Below are 20,129 nucleotides of genomic sequence, written 5' to 3'. Positions count from 1 at the left end.
AGTCCCATGTTCTGATAGTCCTCACAACATTTCCTCTCTCTCTCCACAATAAATGATTATACCATTTAAATTGTTTCTTGGCTGCTTTCATCAATACTTCCATTATCTTCACTGTTTCTTAGATGTGCTGGTTCCTGATATTGGGCAGAATTATCTAAAAAAAAATGGCAAAGTGTCAGGTTCTGACTGAAAACCTTTGTACTTCTCCCCAGAAACACAGCCAGGTTTTCAGTTCAGATCAACTGACGCTTCGACAGAAAGAAATCGGTGCCCATGTTTAGCACCATCATTCTGGTGGGGCAGGGCCACATAAAGTCAGCAAGCCAGGCACACAGTGAGTGGGGCACCAGCTTTAAAGGTAGCCCCGATCTGCACTAAAAATATACTCCACTCCCTCCCTCACATAGCTGTGGAGAACCGCCCGTCCCATAAGTTTTGGCGTGACCACCCTACCACGGAGATACCAGGGGGAATTCTCTCTTCTTCTCCCGCCCCCCCCCCCCCCCCCCCTCAACGCATTCTCCAGCATGCCCTGGTGTAGTCCCCCACTCCACCACACATAACGGGAAGTCAACTTGCCCCAGTGGAGAAGGATTCGCCCTCAGCCCTGCCCCTGACATGTTCTAGGGGACATTGCCAGGGTCACTGCCCAGCCTCAGCCCTCAACCTTGGAGCCTCCAGAGAACCCCTAAATTAGAAGACACTTCCCCTCACAGACCCCCGCAATGCTTATAAACATCAACCACTTCAAACAGCTTTAAGTACTGTCAATTTCCAGCTGATCACTTAAAAATGACTTAAGCATGAAGAAAGGTGATTGAAAGCACTTAATTCTGTTTGAAGTGGGCCAGGACCTATCAGTGGAATATGATGTTTATAAACATAGGACACTTAGATTTACTCAACTGTGAAGGAAGATGAATGGAGTAATGATGACAGCTGTGTGTGTGTGTGGAAGCTGTCAATCACAGCCTAGTAAGGGAAATTAATGAATAGCTTGCAGCTCAAGGATTTAAACTCAGCTGTCTGGTTTTCTCTTTTCAGGAATTGACAAGTGGTGCTTTCTCTGTCTGAACCAGCAGGTGTATTGCCCAGGTGAGTGTTACAACAGTATTTTTTTCACTGCTTCTGTCTTGACTGTTTTCTAGCTTCCAGACTGAGGTCTCTTTTCTGGGGGCTTCTTGATAGGGTTTTGTTTCTGGGGGGCTTCCTGACAGGGGTCTCTTTTCTGAGGAAGTCTGTGGGGGGGGGAGGTCTCTTTATTTGGGGGGTCTCTGTGAGGGGGTCTCCTTTAGGAGCTCTCTGGGGGGTCTCCTTATTTGGGGGTCTCCTTATTTGGGGTCTCCTTATTTTGTGGCTCTCTGGGTGGGGTGGGGGGGGGGAGTAGTCGGGTAACCCCGTACTTGGGGGAGGGGGAAACCATAAAATCCAGGGGTGGAGTGCTGAATTGCAAAGTGGTAGGTTGGGGGCTGTATTGTGATGCATGGGGAGGGATGGTCAGCCACGGGACCTCGCTATCAAGCCGCCTGCTCAAAATGGCGGCCTACTAGCGGGATTCCCGAGAGAATCCCTCGCAATCCTTGCAATGTGGATTGAGAATCATTCCCGCTGGGAGCGCAAATTAAGTGTAATTCAGCTCCAGCGGGAGAACATAGCCTGCCAAACGGAGAATTTCGCCCGTGGTCTTTTGACCAGGGACAGGACGTCTTTGAACAAAGACCCTTTTCTAAGAGCCCAACCATGTTTGCTTGTTATGCTGCCTGGGGACTACATTAAATTCTGCCCATTGTTCCTCTCATCTTGATGTTGCCTATGTCTCTGTGCTGTATAACAAGGCCAGTGTTGCAACTGTTTTGTGAATTCTTCCTTTCAATCCTGAAGTAAAAGATGATTACAAAGTCATATTCATGCCACACTTAATTACTTTTTGCTTCACATGGATTTAATTGAATTCAAGATGGTGGCTTTACTATTAATGCTGTCCTATTGAAATTCTAACAGTTTTTTGCAATGGGAACTGGAACTGTGCATGTACTTTTGGTGGTAAAACAAAGTTTATGTCTCCACAGTGGCAAATGTATAACCATTGGACCCATTCAAGACCTGCCACAAGTCACGTTTTGAAAAATAACTTCTAAAACTGCAATCAATAGATCAAAATATCCCCAATGTTACTTTAAATAAATAATTTTTCCCCCTTTAAAAAAAAATCAGTAAATGATCTTTGTGCCATATAATTACCATCCATGGAGAACAGGCTAATTAAAGGTGTTAATTACTTTGCAGTGTTTTCCTACTCTGTTTTTGTCTGGTTGTCATAGCACATTTCAAGTTTGCTTGTATACAATACAATTGGGCTTAATGGAATGAATTGTGCTGAATGGTAGAATTTACACATAACCGTCTTGCTATGTTCTGCTATTGATTCAGAATAATGGGGAACGTTTGCGATATTGAGAAATACTATAAGTATAATTAAAATCCAGTCTTCACCAACAATGCATTTCTCGAGTCACTCATTCTGTGCTAAAGACTCACTAAGGCTTGACTGAAGGCATTCCTTACTGATGTTATTTCAGCTTTCTTTGGATTTCCATTTTCAAAAATGGTTGGTAATTCAAATCCATTTGGACTCTGCACATTCATTTCAGGTTTTGATACAGATAACAGCTGTAGTACAACAATTTTTGAATTCCTTTTTCTTCATGGTGGCACTCTCCATTCAGAGTTATTCATCTTGGTCCTCAGGACCTTTTGAGTATGGTTCAAGGTGTTCCAAGAAAACAGGTTTAAATAACGCTTCAGATATTTTTATTCAATCGATGTGCAGTAAGAATGTCACAGCAATAGATCTCCCAACTTAAAGCTAAAAAAAACCAAAATCAGGTCAACAAATAATGACTTTTGGAAATCCTTTTTTGGTAAGGTTTATCGCAATAAATAAAGTATATAGAATTGTTGGTGAGATTGAAAAAGAAAATGCCACTGAGTAATTAAAGAGGACTTTTATCTGTAGTTGCTGTTGAGACAAATAGGCATGATCGAACAGTCTCGTCATGCCCGACTCGGTGACTCGACAAGGCCATTACATCTCGCGAGAGACATCGCCATCTGGATCTCGTCCTTGCTGGGCGGGACGTATCTCATCAAGGCTGAAAAAAAACAGTTCCGTTTGATAGCGGGGTCGCTTTCTGTCCTGCAGGCGCTGAGAAACACCTGCTAAACGTGTCCAAAACGCGATTCTGTTTTTTCCCCATTAAATCACGGCCAGAGTCAAACTATACCAGCTTTTGCGTTTAATTTTTAATAAATATTAGTTATTTATTAGAGGTTCTGTTTCCCCATTTTATTTCCTGCAATATGGCTTTTCACTCATTTGTATAGTTTAATGCCAGTGTTTATTCCAGAAGGTAACTTACAACACTAACATAGCCCTGTAAAGGGTTACCCCTAAGATTACTCTAATAATAGCTACTGAGCATGTGCGTAAGGAGCTCTGTCATAATGATGCCACTCGGAGAATGAAGAGTGAGAAGAACATAACAGAGGAGCTGTAGCTGTGTCCTGATGTTCTGTAAGCTTGTATATAGTTCGTTATGTAAATAAAAGTACTTTTAAGGAAATATCTTTAAATTAAAATCCCATATTTTGGATGGAATAGATCCATTGATAACTGGGTATCTGCAATTCTAGCAGTTCTGAATTCATCATATCTACATTTGCAAAAACGTGCTACTATTATTGTTGAATTTTCTCATAAGATGTGAAGTGCTGACTTCAGTAAGAACAGCAATTGCAGCTTGATTTAAGATTTGGTTAGTAGGCTATAGTCATGAATCACCTACAGAAGGGAAAGAAGTCAGCCAGATAGGTGAGGAAAACCTGGTGCTGAAGCACTGCAACATTTGGAAATAGGCAGTGTCAACAAGCTAACATAGTCAATCTCGTCCAATAAGCATTTTCTGTTTTTGATTTCAGATTATCAGCTTTTGTCTTAACAACATGACACTGCTTTGATAATAGTTGCAGTGCTTGTTTAAGACTGGGAAAAGAGTTGTCACTGCTGACCTTGCCACCCTGTGGTTTTGCTGCAGTGCCCTATAGCACTTATTTTTGTTCCTTATACTACATTAGAAATGCTACAAAATCCATCTGTACCATTCTTCGATTACTAATGGAAGTGAACAGCAGGTTCCTGTTTCAGTCTCTGGCACTGTTCCAGCATTTGGTTGACTGATGTTGGATCACTTGTGCACACAGAGACACCACAGCTTAACACTCGTATTTTAATAATCTGTGCTCAGACAGGATTTTATATATATGTGTCTTTTAGTGATTTCACTTTTTTGTTTTGTTAATGATTTGAACAGCCCCAAATAATCTTTCATTTCAAAACATTAATGATTGGGGAATAATGTTTGTTATTTAATATGTGTACTTATGTCTGGATCTTCATTTCACTTTTTATATTTATAATTTGTAAAATACTGCACAATCATAGAATCCCTGCAGTGCAGTAAGAGGCCATTCGGCCCATCGAGTCTGCACCGACCCTCCGAAAGAGCACCCTACTTAGGCCCACTCCCCTACCCTATCCCTGTAACCCCACCTAACGTTTGGACACTGAGGGACAATTTAGCATGGCCAATCCACCTAACCCGCATATCTTTGGACTGTGGGAAGAAACCGGAGCACCCGGAGGAAACCCACGTAGATACAGGGATAATGTGCAAAATCTGCACAGACCCAAATCAAACCCTGGCCCCTTGCGCTGTGAGGTAGCATTGCTAACCACTGTGCCACCGTGCTGCCTGAGTGGAGAAACATATTTATTAAAGAATGTAAGATTTGAGTGACAGCCGTGATTAGTCTTTGCGTTCAAACGTGTGAGGGATGCTAACTATGGTGTTACAACAACCCAGTAATTCCACTGCTCACTGGTATGTTTCTTTATTAATTATATTTTCTCATCATTTTTTGCATCAGAAGTCAGTAGCAGAAGCGAGAGGAAATCTCCAGAAATTTGTTACTCTCAACAAAGTTGTTACTCTCAACAGTGTTACAAGTCAATATGCAAGACACGATATCGGCTCATTGTAAATATGCAGCTGCTGTGTCTAAAAGGGTTGGTGATAACATGGTATCATTTGGAAATCTTAAAGTTTCGTCAAAATTCAATTTTGTAAAAAGTATAACTAACAAAATGGAAAACCTTTAGCTCCCAATAATGATGCCACAAATAAACAGCACTCGCAATAATTGCACTGCTATGTCCATATTACTAGTGCTTTGACCGGTCCCTAGGTGAGGTTCCCCAAATTTCTTACCCCACATGAGGAGGGCTGAAATGGCTCCCTTTCTTGAACCAACTCCCTCGGATGATCGTAATAGGATTGATTTAAAAAGGATCCTTTCGTTTCGGATACCTATTTCCAGATCCAAAATTTAGGTTTCAAAAAGGAGTTAATTTAAACAGCCTTTTTTGATATAACGTGTGAATTTATTAGCTATTAATTGTGAGGAAAATGGTGGATTGAGTCCAAAAGTAAGTTTTTTTTTAAATGTGAATCAGTCTTTGACTGGTGCGTGAGGAGTGGATGGTGGAACATTGCGGCCATTGTAATTCATGGTTCCAGGCTTCAGCAGGCAAATAGTCAGTTTTGAGATTCTCGTGTTCTGCAGTTTGGCCGAGAAGCTGCCCTGTTTCCTTTTCAGCTGTGGCTTTGCTGATTTGGGTTGCTTCAACAGTCAGGGACAAAGTGAGAGTTACCTGCAAAGGTTGCAGGAATCAGCTGCTGTCTTTCACTTGTGTCACACGCTGACATATCCAGCCCTAGTCGACACTAAGCAAGTTTTGCAGCTTTCATTTCAGTCTTTGTATAATCCTGGAAGACAAAAATGCACAAACATAGCTCACAGGATATAATTCCTGCTGAGATGATAATCAGCTCCGATTAACGCCACAAGAGATGGCAGTTACTTTCTGCATGGCTTTTGTGCTTTTGATGTATCCTTGTTTGGAGAAGGGGGTGTGGTTGTCTGTGTAGAGGTATTATGGTACCTAGTAATGCTGGAACACCATTTGTAGATAATGTATGCTTTCCATTGGTCGAGCCTGTATGGTATCTCCGCCCTGCAAGGCCCGTATTGCCGCAGCAGCTTCCTTTCTGTACCTGAGCTGCTGGGGGAAACATCTAGCTTATTAAAGCCTTCAGTTGGACTACAACCTCGCTTTAGTAGTCATTGATCGTGCATCAGGGCGTGATTACATTTTCTCTCTCTTAGTGAGACCCACCAGCAATTCAGCTAGTGACTGAATCTAATCCTTAACTATCTTTGCCTTCTATGTACATTTCTAAAACTACAGATCTTAATTAAAAGTTCAGTATGTCTGTACTTAATTTGGAGGTTTTCCTCCATCAGCGTGGCACTAGTCACAAATAGGTTTACACTTTAAAAAAATGTTATTGCTGAATTTAGTTTGGGTTAATTATAATATGTAAATCAACACTGATTTATGGATTATTTATGAGTCAGATATCTGGGAGGGAGATGTGAGCTATGACTCGAAGATGAGTCCTGATTGATGCTGAACTTTCTGGTGATAGTGGAGCTCGATCCAAGAGCAGAAATGATCTTGATCACAGGCATTATAGTGACAGTAATGAACATATTGCATACACCAGCGAAGTGACTGTTTCTTGACTGGATGGCTTTGAGCAGGTTGCTTTGTACTTCCAAAATGTTGAACAGATCCTTTGTTAATATGACACATTTAAAAATATAGATTTTTGCTTACTGAGGGCATTGTGCAATTTCCTTTGTGTTTTGATTACAATAGAAAATAACTCAAGATCGACATAGTCTATGAAGTTGCTCGGGTTCACGAGGTCACTTCATACGTTGGTGTCAGTACGCAACTGCATTGAATCTACTCGGACACAAGGAGTTATTTTAACCATGCCTGCCTGTCAAAAATTGAGCAGACAGAGAGTTCAAATCCATTTGAGGGATTTGTCAAAAAGTTCCCTCTTTTTTTCTCTTGTAATCTTTAATTTGATCCTCATCTGAAATTAGTGGGGCCATGCAATTTCAGCTCCAATAATTTAATGTGGGCCCAACCTGCCATTTCAGTGAGGGCCCTGAGCTGAAAGAGCTAAAATGGTCATGACCTTCCCAGCATATCAACGTAGCGGGAATTGGGAACGGAGCCCAGAAGAGACCCACAAGTTTAGTTACGCTCTTTGTATTGTCCTTGTGGGCCGGCCTGTCAGAGTAAGAGTATGAGGGCAACTGGCTGGAGGCAGATGGATGAAGTCTTGGTGTTAACGTTTCTGAAGGCTTGCAGTGCTGAGGTCAGGAAAGTTGTTCACTCACCTTGGCCCTCACTTGACAAATTCCTGCATCACCTTAAAATCAGGGCTTCATCAGTTAAATCACATTTTCTGAGGAAGAATCAGGTTGGACTGCGTTGTCACCGGGTTAGATCAATTCAGGATTGTCATCAAGAGTTGGAGCAGAGTTCCTGGGAGATTTACTGGGTTGTAACTTCCTGCAGGAAGTGGGTACTGGGTTCTGTTGCGATTGTGCTGAGTTGGGTCAGAGATGTTCTGCATATTTGCATTGAGGCTGCTAATCCAGTCAGATTGGGTGAGGTTGAGTCTACCATTTGAGCTGGAGCAGGTCAGAGTTGGACTACAAGTCAGGCTAATAAGGGTAAAGTATGCTCACGCTCCCAAAATCTCCCCCAATTTGAAGTCAGGTCATGGATGTTTATGAGCAAGCCCTCATCAGCTCAATCCATTATATCACTGCACATTTTGATCTTGCTATCTAACAGGCAGTCTCTGAAACAAAATCATCATTGGGTTACACTTAAACTCATTGTACAAAAGATACTCAAATTTAACAAGTTACATGGAAAATTAGGAACTTGAGAGAAGTTAAAGCAGCATTATGATCATTCGGCCTGACGGTGGATGGTTTACTCCTGGGCCAGAATTTTTCTGTCCTTCACATCAGCGGGATCTTCCATTCCCTCCAATGTGAATGGAAATGTTAATGGCTTGCCAGCTCTGCCGGGGAAATCCGCAGAAAATTCTGACCTTGTTATCAGTATCAGATTTGGATGGAATGAAGCTGCCATTAGATTCTCGCTTTTACACCAATTCATAGTTTCACATTGGGCCAAATATTTTCATGATATCAAAGATGATTGCTTTCCTCACACACTTGTAAGGCTTACCATTAAAGTTACCGAGGAAACAGAGAAAGGTGTTACACATTGCACACTTGATACATTTGCACATCTTCAATAGAAGTATTAGGGGTTACAAGAACAACGAAAAGAACAAAGAAAGGTATAGCACAGGAATAGGCCCTTCGGCCCTCCAAGCCTGCATATTTGGATAATCTCAAAAACAGACCTGGTGAATTTGATGTGGTATTAATTATTCTGTTTGTTGTGTTGCAGACGACATGCTCAATTTGTATTGGCTGCTTTTAAAAATTATATCTGCATGCGGCCAGCACTACCTGCATTATTTGTTGGCTGCTTCTATCAGCAGGGACCCCCAATATTACAAATGGACGGTACTTTTGAAAATCAACCGGCACCGCTTAAAGGGATGGTTTATTGTGACAATTTTCTTGAGAACTGAATCTGGTTTATGACATTTTGAAAAACGGCTGAATTTGCAAGATCCCGTACCAGCCTCCCCGAACAGGCGCCGGAATGTGGCGACTAGGGGCTTTTCACAGTAACTTCATTTGAAGCCTACTCGTGACAATAAGCGATTTTCATTTCATTTTTCATCAAGGTTTTTTGTTAATGCATTGGAGATTTTAGTGCAAATCAGAAGAGAGACCTTGGGCTGGATTCTCCGATTCTGGGGCTATCTCAGCACGCCGGTGTGGGAACCGTGGCATTTTACGCCAGACAAACTGGCGAAAACTGCCACCAATTCACCGTTTTGTTGGGGGCTAGCAGGACGGCAGCGTAGAGCACCCGGCTCTAGCTGCCGATACGCCCTGGAGAATTTCCGGGTCTGTGGCCACGTGTGCACACGGCGGCGGCCTGCAGAAGCTGCGCCGTGCTACATGGCGGTGGCCGCTCACGGACCCGGCCCGCAAAATTGTCCCCCCTTTGGCCGACTCAAGTGCTCCGGACCACCCCCACCCACAGTGCCCCAGCCCCAAATAATGTCTCCCCCCTGCCCGCGGATCGGCCCTCCCCTGAATGTGGCGGCGCTAGACTGAGTCCGCAGCCACCACACTGGGTTTCCAACGGGTGATACCATGAGAGACCCACGCCTTCGGGAACACGGCTGGGTGGTGGGTGAAGCATCGGGGGCGGGCCTCAGGCAATGTTTCTGTACTCTGCGAGTATGCCGCTTTGGAGGGGACGGAGCATCTTGAAAGCGGTGCCACCCTCGATTTCATCGGAAACCTGGATTCTCCGGCGATTTCGGAGTTGGCGTTGGCGACCGGAGAATCCAGCCCCTTGCATCTGCAGGGTCAGAGTGTTGGGTGGGGGAAGGAGGGGGTAGAGGAGGGGTTACGAGGACCTCCAGCCAGTTGTTTAGGATCAGTGAAAAGAAGTAGCACTACAATTTAACATCGGGAGTGTTGTTCAAAGGACCCGGATTCAGGGCAAGAAGTCTACCCATGTGACATGAATTGCAAAGGTAAGTTTAGTTTTACTGGCAGAGGCTATTTGCCTTAACCATTGCTCAATTCACCATGCACGATAATCCACCTACCAACAAAAGTACCTTTAGTTCATCTGCTTTCCCTCAACCTCGCACACTTTGGACTGATCCGGGTTTCACACCCATTATCCACAATTTGCATATCTTGGCATCTAGTTAACCATGACAACTGTGTCCAGTGCTGTCCATGTCCTGCTTTAAGGTTGCAGTTGAGGCTCTCGCAGTTGGCACAGTCAGAACTTCTTTTGAAGCCAATGTGTCTCATGTATTAGTCCTTGCTGAAGTTAAAGGAAGAGAATTGCTCCCATAAGATGCTTAATGGATATGGATTCCTGCTGTGAGTTCATCTTCCCCCTCCTGTCCCTCCCTCTTGTCATAGATTGCCCTACTCCCTGAGACCTCTCTTCATTCTCCCAATCCTACTCAATGACGAGTCAGAATACAGGAGGGAGATAGAGAACGTAGTGGAGTGATGCAGCGGCAACAATCTATCTTTCAATGCCAGCAAAACTAAAGAGCTGGTCATTGACTTCAGAAAGCAAAGTACTGTACACACCCCTGTCAGCATCAACGGGTCCGAGGTGGAGATGGTCAGCAGTTTCAAATTCCATGGGGTACACATCTCCAAAAATCTGTCCTGGTCCACCCACGTCGACGCTACCACCAAGAAAGCACAAGAGCACCTATACTTTCTGAGGAAACTAAGGAAATTTGGCATGTCCACATTAATTCTTAAGAACTTTTACAGATGTACCATAGAAAGCACCCTATCTGGCTGCATCACAGCCTGGTATGGCAACGTCTCAAGCCAAGACCGCAAGAAACTTCAGAGAGCCGTGAACACAGCCCAGTCCATCACACAAACCTGCGTCCCATCCATTGACTCCATCCACACCTCCCGCTGCTTGGGGAAAGCGGGCAGAATAATCAAAGACTCCTCCCACCCGGCTTACTCACTCTTCCAACTTCTTCCATCGGGCAGGAGATACAAAGTCTGAGAACACGCACAAACAGACTCAAAAACAGCTTCTTCCCGCTGTTACCAGACTCCTAAATGGACTGACCTCATTAACACTACACCCTTGTATACTTCACCCAATGCCGATGTTTATGTGTACCTTGTGTTGTCTTATTATATAATTTCTTTTATTTCCTTTTCTTTTCATGTACTTAATGATCTGTTGAGCTGCTTGCAGAAAAATACTTTTCACTGTACCTCGGTACATGTGACAATAAACAAAAATTCAATCCAAATCCAATGTCCCGTCGAAGGCCTATCATGCCAGGAATATTTGGAAGTAACATGTTTCAGCACATGATTTTGCATGAACAGAGAAGTAATTCAGCACCAACCAAACCGCTCCCTGGAGGCTATCAAAACTTTAGCTAAGTCCAGGATATATCCAAAAACCCTTTAAATTGCTCCTGTAGCCAAAATAAACAATCCAGCAGCTAACCTGTAAATAGTTCATCATTGCTTTAAATAGCACTGCCAGGGGGCACTTCATTTACCGACGTGTTCAGCATTGCACACCAATTGGCATCATAATCTGCCCATCCTGCTTGCTGCTGATGATTGCATGGTGTGTGTTTGTAAACTCCTTTACCAAGATGGCATCTTGTATGTTTTCTGTCTGACATATACACAAGCAGAATTTCATGGGAAATGTGCCGGGCTGGAGGAATTAATTGGGCGAGTGCCAAAATGTCAGTTTCCTGATGGCAGGATGAAAATTGGCAATATGTTTGGGGCAGATTGAGGGCTTATACTGAGGACACGCGGAAGTAACTTAGTTTTAATATATTACCATGTGCTTCCTCATTAAAACACAACTTTGCCAGATTGAATTGTACCTGCAACAAACGGGAAAGACGTGCCTTCAGAATTGCGACTGTTTAAAGGCAGCAGGCAAGGTATTCTTTCTGAAGGATTTGAACAAAGAGTATCTGTTTTTCTTTTATGCGGAGCTTTGCTGAACCTGGGGAGAGGAGGCAATGATGCATTGAGATTGGGTGGTGGAGCAGCACGGTGGTGCAGTGGTTAGCACTGCTGCCTCACGGCGCCAAGGACCCAGGTTTGATCCCGGCTCTGGGTCACTGTTCGTGTGGAGTTTTCACATTCTCCCCATGTTTCCCTGGGTTTCACCCCCTCAACCCAAAGATGTGCAGGGTAGGTGGATTGGCCACGCTAAATTGCCCCTTAATTCGAAAAGATCAGTTGGGTACTCTAAATTTTAAAAAAAGCGTTCGGGTGGTAGATGCGAAATGGGCAAGTGGCATGGCTGACCGGGGGGGTGGGGGGGAAATGAGGGAGGTGACTGTTAAAGGAGAATCAGGACGTGACTGACCAAGGGAGGTAGGGAGCGAGGTGTAGCCGATCTAAAGTCTAGGGCTCCTCATTGGTCAAAAGTGCTCAGGACAGAAGCGAGGAGGGCCATGAAGTCCACTAGATATTTGCCTGCCTTACATTTGCAGTTAATCTCAGGCAGACCGGATGGGTCAAGGGCAGATAGGGCTCCTGACATCTCCAGCAGGAACTGGCAATGGATGGCTTAGAGCCAGGTACAACAGTAAGAACACCACCAAGGGATGCCAGCAGAGAGTGAGGCACCTCAGGATGATGAGACGCTGAGCATCAATGGCTAATTGAATAATACGTCAGTCTACAATTGTCAGAGAGGCAATGTCAAAGATGGCTGAGGATATTACAGATTTATGCCATTTGCCTACATCAGCTCCATCAGGAAGCCCTACATCCTCATGCATTGGGAGGCAATCCAAAGCAGGTAGTTTTAAAAGACACCACAGCAGTAAATTCCTGCACCAGCAGATCTTTACAGGGTGCCATATGGGGACTACTGTGGCATTTCACAGTCTGCCACAGACAGAAGCATCAGGAAATCACTGCTACCCTGTTCAGAAGAGGCAATGTCTTTGTGAGATTCAACACAGACCCTGAGAGCCAGGCAGACCGATTTGGTGCCATCGCTGGATTTCCAAAGGTACAGGGGGCAGTTGATTGTACATGTTGGGCTATGAGCTCCCTGGGATCTTCCAGCAGCCTTCAGAAACCTGAAGGGCTTTTGCTCTCTTCATGTGCTGCTGGTGGGTGACCACCACAAATGAATCCTGCAGGTACGTGCTCACTTCCCAGGGAGCTTCCGTGACCCTTACACCTTAACTTATTCTCGGGTGCCACAACTGTTTTCTACCCATCAGGAACTGCATGGATGGCACCTGGGTGACGGGGGATATCCACAGAAGATCTGGTTCATAGAACCTGTACAGAATCCACAAAGTCCAGTAGAGGATAGATATGCCTCAACAAGGGCAGCAGATTATTGGACTGCTGACAGTAAATTCCACTTCCTGTTCCACTCAGGTGAAGTACTGCAATATGCACCACAATCTCCAGGATCATTGTGATCTGCTGCACTTTATACAACCTCGCACAATGAAAGGGTGAGGAGTTCTCAAACACGGAGTCTAATGTCTCCTCAACATGAGGAAGAATGGGATGAAGCTGATGTTCATGGAGTGAATGATACAGCTCCAGCTGCAGATGTCAGGATGTTGCAAACGACACACCAGACAGGCCCATGCCACCCTTCCTGCTTCAGGATTCCAGCCAGAATGAGACCCCTGCAAGATCTCTTGATTTCCTCACAATGTATCTCCAGCAGATCAGGCACAAAAATTCCAGACCAATGTATGGGCCTGTGACCTCGACAACTTAAAAGGAAATATGAGCAGGTCCATAGATACGGTCCCGCCAAATTCAACCACAGATCAAATTTACAAGTATGTCGCTAGTGACTCAATGACATGCACTCCAAATCCTGGCAAAGTCTTGAAAGAACATTGTGAGCACCTGCAATGAATGGAATGCTTTAACTGCAGATGATAAAATGACAGCCAGTGGTGGATACTAAAGGCATGGGCACCACATGCTGGCTGGCCAGCCAGGTACCAAACCTCTGAACCAACAAGGGGTGACAATGGTAGAAAATTGCACATGTCAAAAACCTCCTCCAGGATGCCAGCACTTCCGAGGCCCCACAATAAATGTATCCCACATCACTCATCATTAATGAGGTCCACCTCTTAAAATCTCCTATCAGTTAGCAAGTTCCAAAAATCATGAACATTCGATAAAGTGCTTCAAATTATATATATCAACCAAACAAAGCACATCCAAGAAAGGATTGGGCAGCTGCGCCACTTTTGTTCTATTATAATTTTTGAAGTTTATGCTTTCTTAAGTTGAACTGGAGACAGCCTGCTCAAGTTCCATGCCCTATTGCCTGAGATGACATTGGCTACCATGCTATAATGATCTGAGGCATAGAGTGCTCCGGCCTGCTGAGGATCTCCTTCACACTCTTTGGCTTAATCTGCTGGAGGCACGGGGGTCATTGGTAGAGGGGAGGATGAGCAGCAGTATACCCTTGTAGCACGCTGAGATTATACTTTGGATGGCTTTTTGGTTCCTCCTCCCTGTGTGATTGTTCCTTCTTGAATCCAGGAGGAAAACAGGCACCTGAAATAAAGAAAAGGTGCATTGTCCTCCTTTTGCCCAGCCACCGTTGCAGAGAACCCATAACCAGAGCCACGGAATGGCCAGCATTGAGAGTTGGATCTGGCTCTTGATGGCTATTGCCAACATTTCCATGGAGGAAGCCAAGCACTCACATGCTGGAGCCATGACAGCACTGTGGAGCTAGACAAACTCCTCTACCTTTCTCTCAAGTCTGCACATAGCCTCAGAGATGGAGGTCAGGCTTGCTGCAGACTCTCAGGCATTTCTCCTTTCTATGAGTGCCTGCAGTGGCGAACACACTGAGCTAGCTTACAGTTATGCACAATCCCTTTCGTAATCAATGTATTGCATGCACATCCACTGTATGCTCAATTCTCACCAGTTGGAAACATCCTCACGCTCGTGCTTTGAGATGTCAGCCTTTCTGTTGGAGCAGAAGGGCCACCTTCCTCTGTTGGTTCTGCAGCCTCCTGTTCAGCAGGAGTCAATATGCAGAGGTCAGAGACGCCAACATAAGAATTGAGTCCTCCTATGTGTTATGCAATTTTTTGTCCTGCAGGCAGGCACAAAGAGTGAGTGTCATCTCCATGGTTAACTCCTTTATAAGCATGCAGATCTATGAGTGTTCCTGTGCCCTCTCCAGTAAGTGATCACAGACAGATTCTTCTGCAATAGCAGAACTTTCACAGCTTGAACTGGCTCCCATTTATTCAATCTATATGTTCCATCTGGTGCTAAGGCGTGGAACCCACACTCTGTCTGGCATCCCTCTCCACTCAAACCCCTTTTTAAAAAATAAATTTAAAGTATCCAATTATTTTTTTCCAATTAAGGGGCAATTGAACATGGCCAATCCAGCTAACCTGCACATCTATTGGTTATGGGGATGAGACCCACGCAGACATGGGGAGAATGTGCAAACTCCACATGGACAGTGACACAGGGCCTGAATCGATGGCGTGGCATTGGCACCATGAGGTAGCACTGCTAACCACTGCGCCACCGTGCCGCTCTCCACTCAAACTTCTACGGCACTTGAAGACTTTGAGTGTCAGTTTACAGTGATTACTTACTGCTTACCCTTTCGAAGCAGCAGAGGTCATTGACCTTTCGTGGCACTGGATCCCACAGCTGCCAAACCCACTATAAGACCATAAGACCATAAGACATAGGAGTGGAAGTAAGGCCATTCGGCCCATCAAGTCCACTCCACCATTCAATCATGGTTGATTTCAACTCCATTTACCCGCTCTCTCCCCATAGCCCTTAATTCCTCGAGAAATCAAGAATTTATCAATTTCTGTCTTAAAGACACTCAATGTCCCGGCCTCCACCGCCCTCTGTGGCAATGAATTCCACAGACCTACCACTCTCTGGCTGAAGAAATTTCTCCTCATCTCTGTTCTAAAGTGACTCCCTTTTATTCTAAGGCTGTGCCCCCGCGTCCTAGTCTCCCCTGCTAATGGAAACAACTTCCCTACGTCCATCCTATCCAAGCCATTCATTATCTTGTACATTTCTATTAGATCTCCCCTCAACCTCCTAAACTCCAATGAATATAATCCCACGATCCTCAGACGTTCATCGTATGTTAGGCCTACCATTCCTGGGATCATCCGTGTGAATCTCCGCTGGACCCGCTCCAGTGCCAGTATGTCCTTCCTGAGGTATGGGGCCCAAAATTGCTCACAGTATTCTAAATGGGGCCTAACTAGTGCTTTATAAAGCCTCAGAAGTACATCCCTGCTTTTATATTCCAAGCCTCTTGAGATAAATGACAACATTACATTTGCTTTCTTAATTACGGACTCAACCTGCAAGTTTACCTTTAGAGAATCCTGGACTAGGACTCCCAAGTCCCTTCGCACTTTAGCATTATGAATTTTGTCACCGTTTAGAAAATAGTCCATGCCTCTATTCTTTTTTCCAAAGTGCAAGACCTCGCACTTGCCCACGTTGAATTTCATCAGCCACTTCTTGGACCATTCTCCTAAACTGTCTAAATCTTTCTGCAGCCTCCCCACCTCCTCAATACTACCTGCCCCTCCACCTATCTTTGTATCATCGGCAAACTTGGCCAGAATGCCCCCAGTCCCGTCATCTAGATCGTTAATATATAAAGAGAACAGCTGTGGCCCCAACACTGAACCCTGCGGGACACCACTTGTCACCGGTTGCCATTCCGAAAAAGAACCTTTTATCCCAACTCTCTGCCTTCTGTCTGACAGCCAATCGTCAATCCATGTTAGTACCTTGCCTCGAATACCATGGACCCTTATTTTACTCAGCAGTCTCCCGTGAGGCACCTTGTCAAAGGCCTTTTGGAAGTCAAGATAGATAACATCCATTGGCTCTCCTTGGTCTAACCTATTTGTTATCTCTTCAAAGAACTCTAACAGGTTTGTCAGGCACGACCTCCCCTTACTAAATCCATGCTGACTTGTCCTAATCCGACCCTGCACTTCCAAGAATTTAGAAATCTCATCCTTAACGATGGATTCTAGAATTTTGCCAACAACCGAGCTTAGGCTAATTGGCCTATAATTTTCCATCTTTTTTCTTGTTCCCTTCTTGAACAGGGGGGTTACAACAGCGATTTTCCAATCCTCTGGGACTTTCCCTGATTCCAGTGACTTTTGAAAGATCATAACTAACGCCTCCACTATTTCTTCAGCTATCTCCTTTAGAACTCTAGGATGTAGCCCATCTGGGCCCGGAGATTTATCAATTTTCAGACCTTTTAGTTTCTCTAGCACCTTCTCCTTTGTGATGGCAACCATATTCAACTCTGCCCCCTGACTTTCCTGAATTGTTGGGATATTACTCATGTCTTCTACTGTGAAGACTGACGCAAAGTACTTATTAAGTTCCTCAGCTATTTCCTTGTCTCCCATCACTAGATTACCAGCGTCATTTTGGAACGGCCCAATGTCTACTTTTGCCTCCCATTTGTTTTTAATGTATTTAAAGAAACTTTTACTATCATTCCTAATGTTACTGGCTAGCCTACCTTCATATTTGATCCTCTCCTTCCTTATTTCTCTCTTTGTATGACCTCCAGCCAGCTGCCTTACTCAAGCCATCACTGGGAAACAAGACCCCTCGCCATTCCCGGATGGTGTGGAGGAGAACCTGCAGGGAGGCATTGCTAAGCTGCAGGGTATATGCTCAGACGTAACAGGTAATCGGAATCAATTGTTGATGGGGGGAGTGGGGTGTCAGCAATTTCAGTGAACACAAACTCCTTACAAACAGCCAGTTAGATGCTGCTGGACTGCAGATAGTGGGAGCCATTTAAATATGGTGCCGAGACCTTGACCCCCATGAGGCATCATTGTGGGCAGCAACTTGCTGCCTGTCACTGGTGGATGAGTTGCCAGGCCTCTCGCCTGTGCATATTGAACTGACTGGCTGCTGTGTGATTGCACGTGGCTAGCTGCTCTGCCTCTGAGTGGAGGTGCCACCAACGGAAGAAGATTCCATTGCACATGTCTCTCGGACTCCCACATTGCTGCACTGTATCATCAGCCTGGATGATAGCTCAAATCTCCTGGTATGTCCTTTGGTAGTCTGAGAGATAGAGAGCTGCCAATGAACACTGACAAGCATTTATACTCCACAACAGTAGTTTTGGACTGGTTTCCTGCTCATCCCCTTGACTGTGATTACTAGATGTCGTAAAGAGGCCCAAGCCAGAATTGCATCATTGTGGAAAAGAAAAACAATTCAATTACTTAGTAAAATTGCGCCTGTTTCTTAAAACTTACGGGATTTAATTTATCTCTCCAGGGTTCTTTTGATTATTTGTAGTAACTTCAACAAGTGATCTATGTAAACAATTTCTACAATTTGTTTGAGGTTTCTATGGATGTTTTTCTGATGTTGCATGCTGAAAGGTGATTGGGAGACCTCACAATGAAATGGACTAATATAAGATTAGCTGTGCTATGGATAAAAAGTGTGAAAGTGTGAAAGATCATTTTAAATTTAAATGATGGAATTTAGATTTGATTCAACTGCAAAAAACAGAGATTTGTACGATGATTCTCATATAGGTACTCCCAGCAAAGGAGGGAGTGACTAAAAACTCGGGAATAGCTTTAATCCCAACCTTGAAGCATTTTTTTTTCCTGCTCATTGGGGTGAGGTACAATTGGATATATGGAGTGGAAATGTTTCAGCTGCAGTTCCTTCAGGGAATGTAAGATGGGAGTAGAATAAATGTTACAATCAAAAGATGTTTGGCCAGTTTTGCAGAACTGATTTTAAAGTAAATCCTTGAAATTGTCAAATTTATCCTTATCGTTAAAAATGTACCAAGTCCATCAGTGACTTCGCGTCGAAACCTACGCTTGTATTAATTAGCTTATCGCTGTATTAATTTATCCCAATATCGATCAGAGTCTACTCACGCAAAACGCAGTTCGTACATTAGGTTTGTTTCCTTCTATCTCTACTGAGGCTGCCTTACCTGCTGAGTGCTTCCAGCATTTTTTTGGTTTTGTTTCAGACTTCCATCATCCAAAGCTTTTGAATTTTCATTTTTGCAAGCATTTGCATCCTGTTTTGATAGTTTCCTCTATTCCAGGGGCATTCATTCACTTCTTTCCCAGGAAGTAACACAGTAGAGTGATTGGATCACCCATACATTTTCAGGAGTTGACTTTGATAATGTTTACAGAGCATGCAAATGCTCATTGCATTCTTTCACTGTGCACAATGAGGAAGTTTATGGAGAAAGATCTTTTTTTACAGAATAATCAGCTGAATCTTATTAGCAGTCAGTTTGAAGAATCCCATTGGTAGCATCTGGTGCCAAATGATTTATGTCGTGCTTTGGACTTGGTATGAAGGATATGATCTGAGGAACTATTCACCAGAGACAGTCTAAAGGCTTTATTGTTACACAAGATCATTACAGGCGCCTGGAGGCTGAGAGATAGCAGATACTCTGTAAACCACAGTCAAGAATGCCTTAACTTTGATTCTGCTCAATTCCAATTTTATGACGATGATAAAGTTAGTGTTTTGTCTACTGTAAATAATATTTTGAGCAATGATGGCTTCAAGTGTTGGCAGTCAGTTCAAATGTTCGGACAATAATGAAAGCAAAACTATGCGTTCAACATTAATTTTAGTTCACCAGAGCTATTTCGGCACTAGCTGAAGCTGAATGTTAAAGATTAAATATAAGAGAAATCTTCACTTTTTAATTTTGTCCCCTTGCTTTACAGACTTGTTCATATTTTAAATCAGTAAAAACAAAGTTGCACTCTTGTATTAATGTTGCATACTACATTATAATAGCTGTGATTTAAGAACATTGACCATTTTGAGAGTTAGCCCACCAGTTATATTTCAGGACAATTTTAATGTGATTGCATAGTGCTGATAGAAATATGGATGCGGCATAAAGACATGTGTGTGCATGGTGAGGAATTATGAGGGACATTGAAGGACAATACAGCTGTGGCGATGTGGCCGTAAAGTACGAATGGTGCAAATATCGGTTTGAAGGAATGAGTGCAGAGCACAGAGATCACAATGAATGCAAAATACAGACCTAAGTTTAGATGCAGGCTACCAGAGTATGTGTCGGCTTAAATTTAAATCTAAAGTGTTGTTACATGTATTTCCATAAAATATGCAGTATTACCTTCTGAATATATCAGAGAAATAAACAGAAAGTGGTAGATTCACTATATGAATCCAGCTGACCTCCACACCCAGGTTCCTCAAATGTGATCCCATTATACCTAAAATCTATCCAATGTTATCTGGACTGTATCCATAACTGTTTTTTCTTTGTCGCAAATGACATTGTCATTTGTGAACTTATTCAACAGTGGCATTAAATTTGGATTCCACATTTGAGTAGC

General features: G+C 43.7%; 1 protein-coding gene across 5 annotated transcripts in view; it reads left to right on the top strand.

The window, feature by feature from the left end:
* The window catches only part of LOC119969528 (extracellular sulfatase Sulf-2-like), a 433,021-nt gene that overhangs the window by 194,430 nt on the left and 218,462 nt on the right, over positions 1 to 20,129 (top strand). For 4 of the 5 annotated variants that reach the window (XM_038803237.1, XM_038803240.1, XM_038803243.1 and 1 more), the window contains exon 3: positions 1,045 to 1,095. The gene's annotated coding sequence lies outside the window, so the exon portion shown is untranslated. Of the gene's footprint in view, positions 1 to 1,044; positions 1,096 to 17,332; positions 17,432 to 20,129 lie in introns of those variants that run through there. The other variant, XM_038803239.1, reaches the window with a different exon arrangement.

This window comes from Scyliorhinus canicula, chromosome 7, assembly GCF_902713615.1.
Source record: "Scyliorhinus canicula chromosome 7, sScyCan1.1, whole genome shotgun sequence".
Classification (NCBI taxonomy): domain Eukaryota; kingdom Metazoa; phylum Chordata; class Chondrichthyes; order Carcharhiniformes; family Scyliorhinidae; genus Scyliorhinus; species Scyliorhinus canicula.
This window is presented reverse-complemented; position numbering and strand designations above follow the sequence as displayed.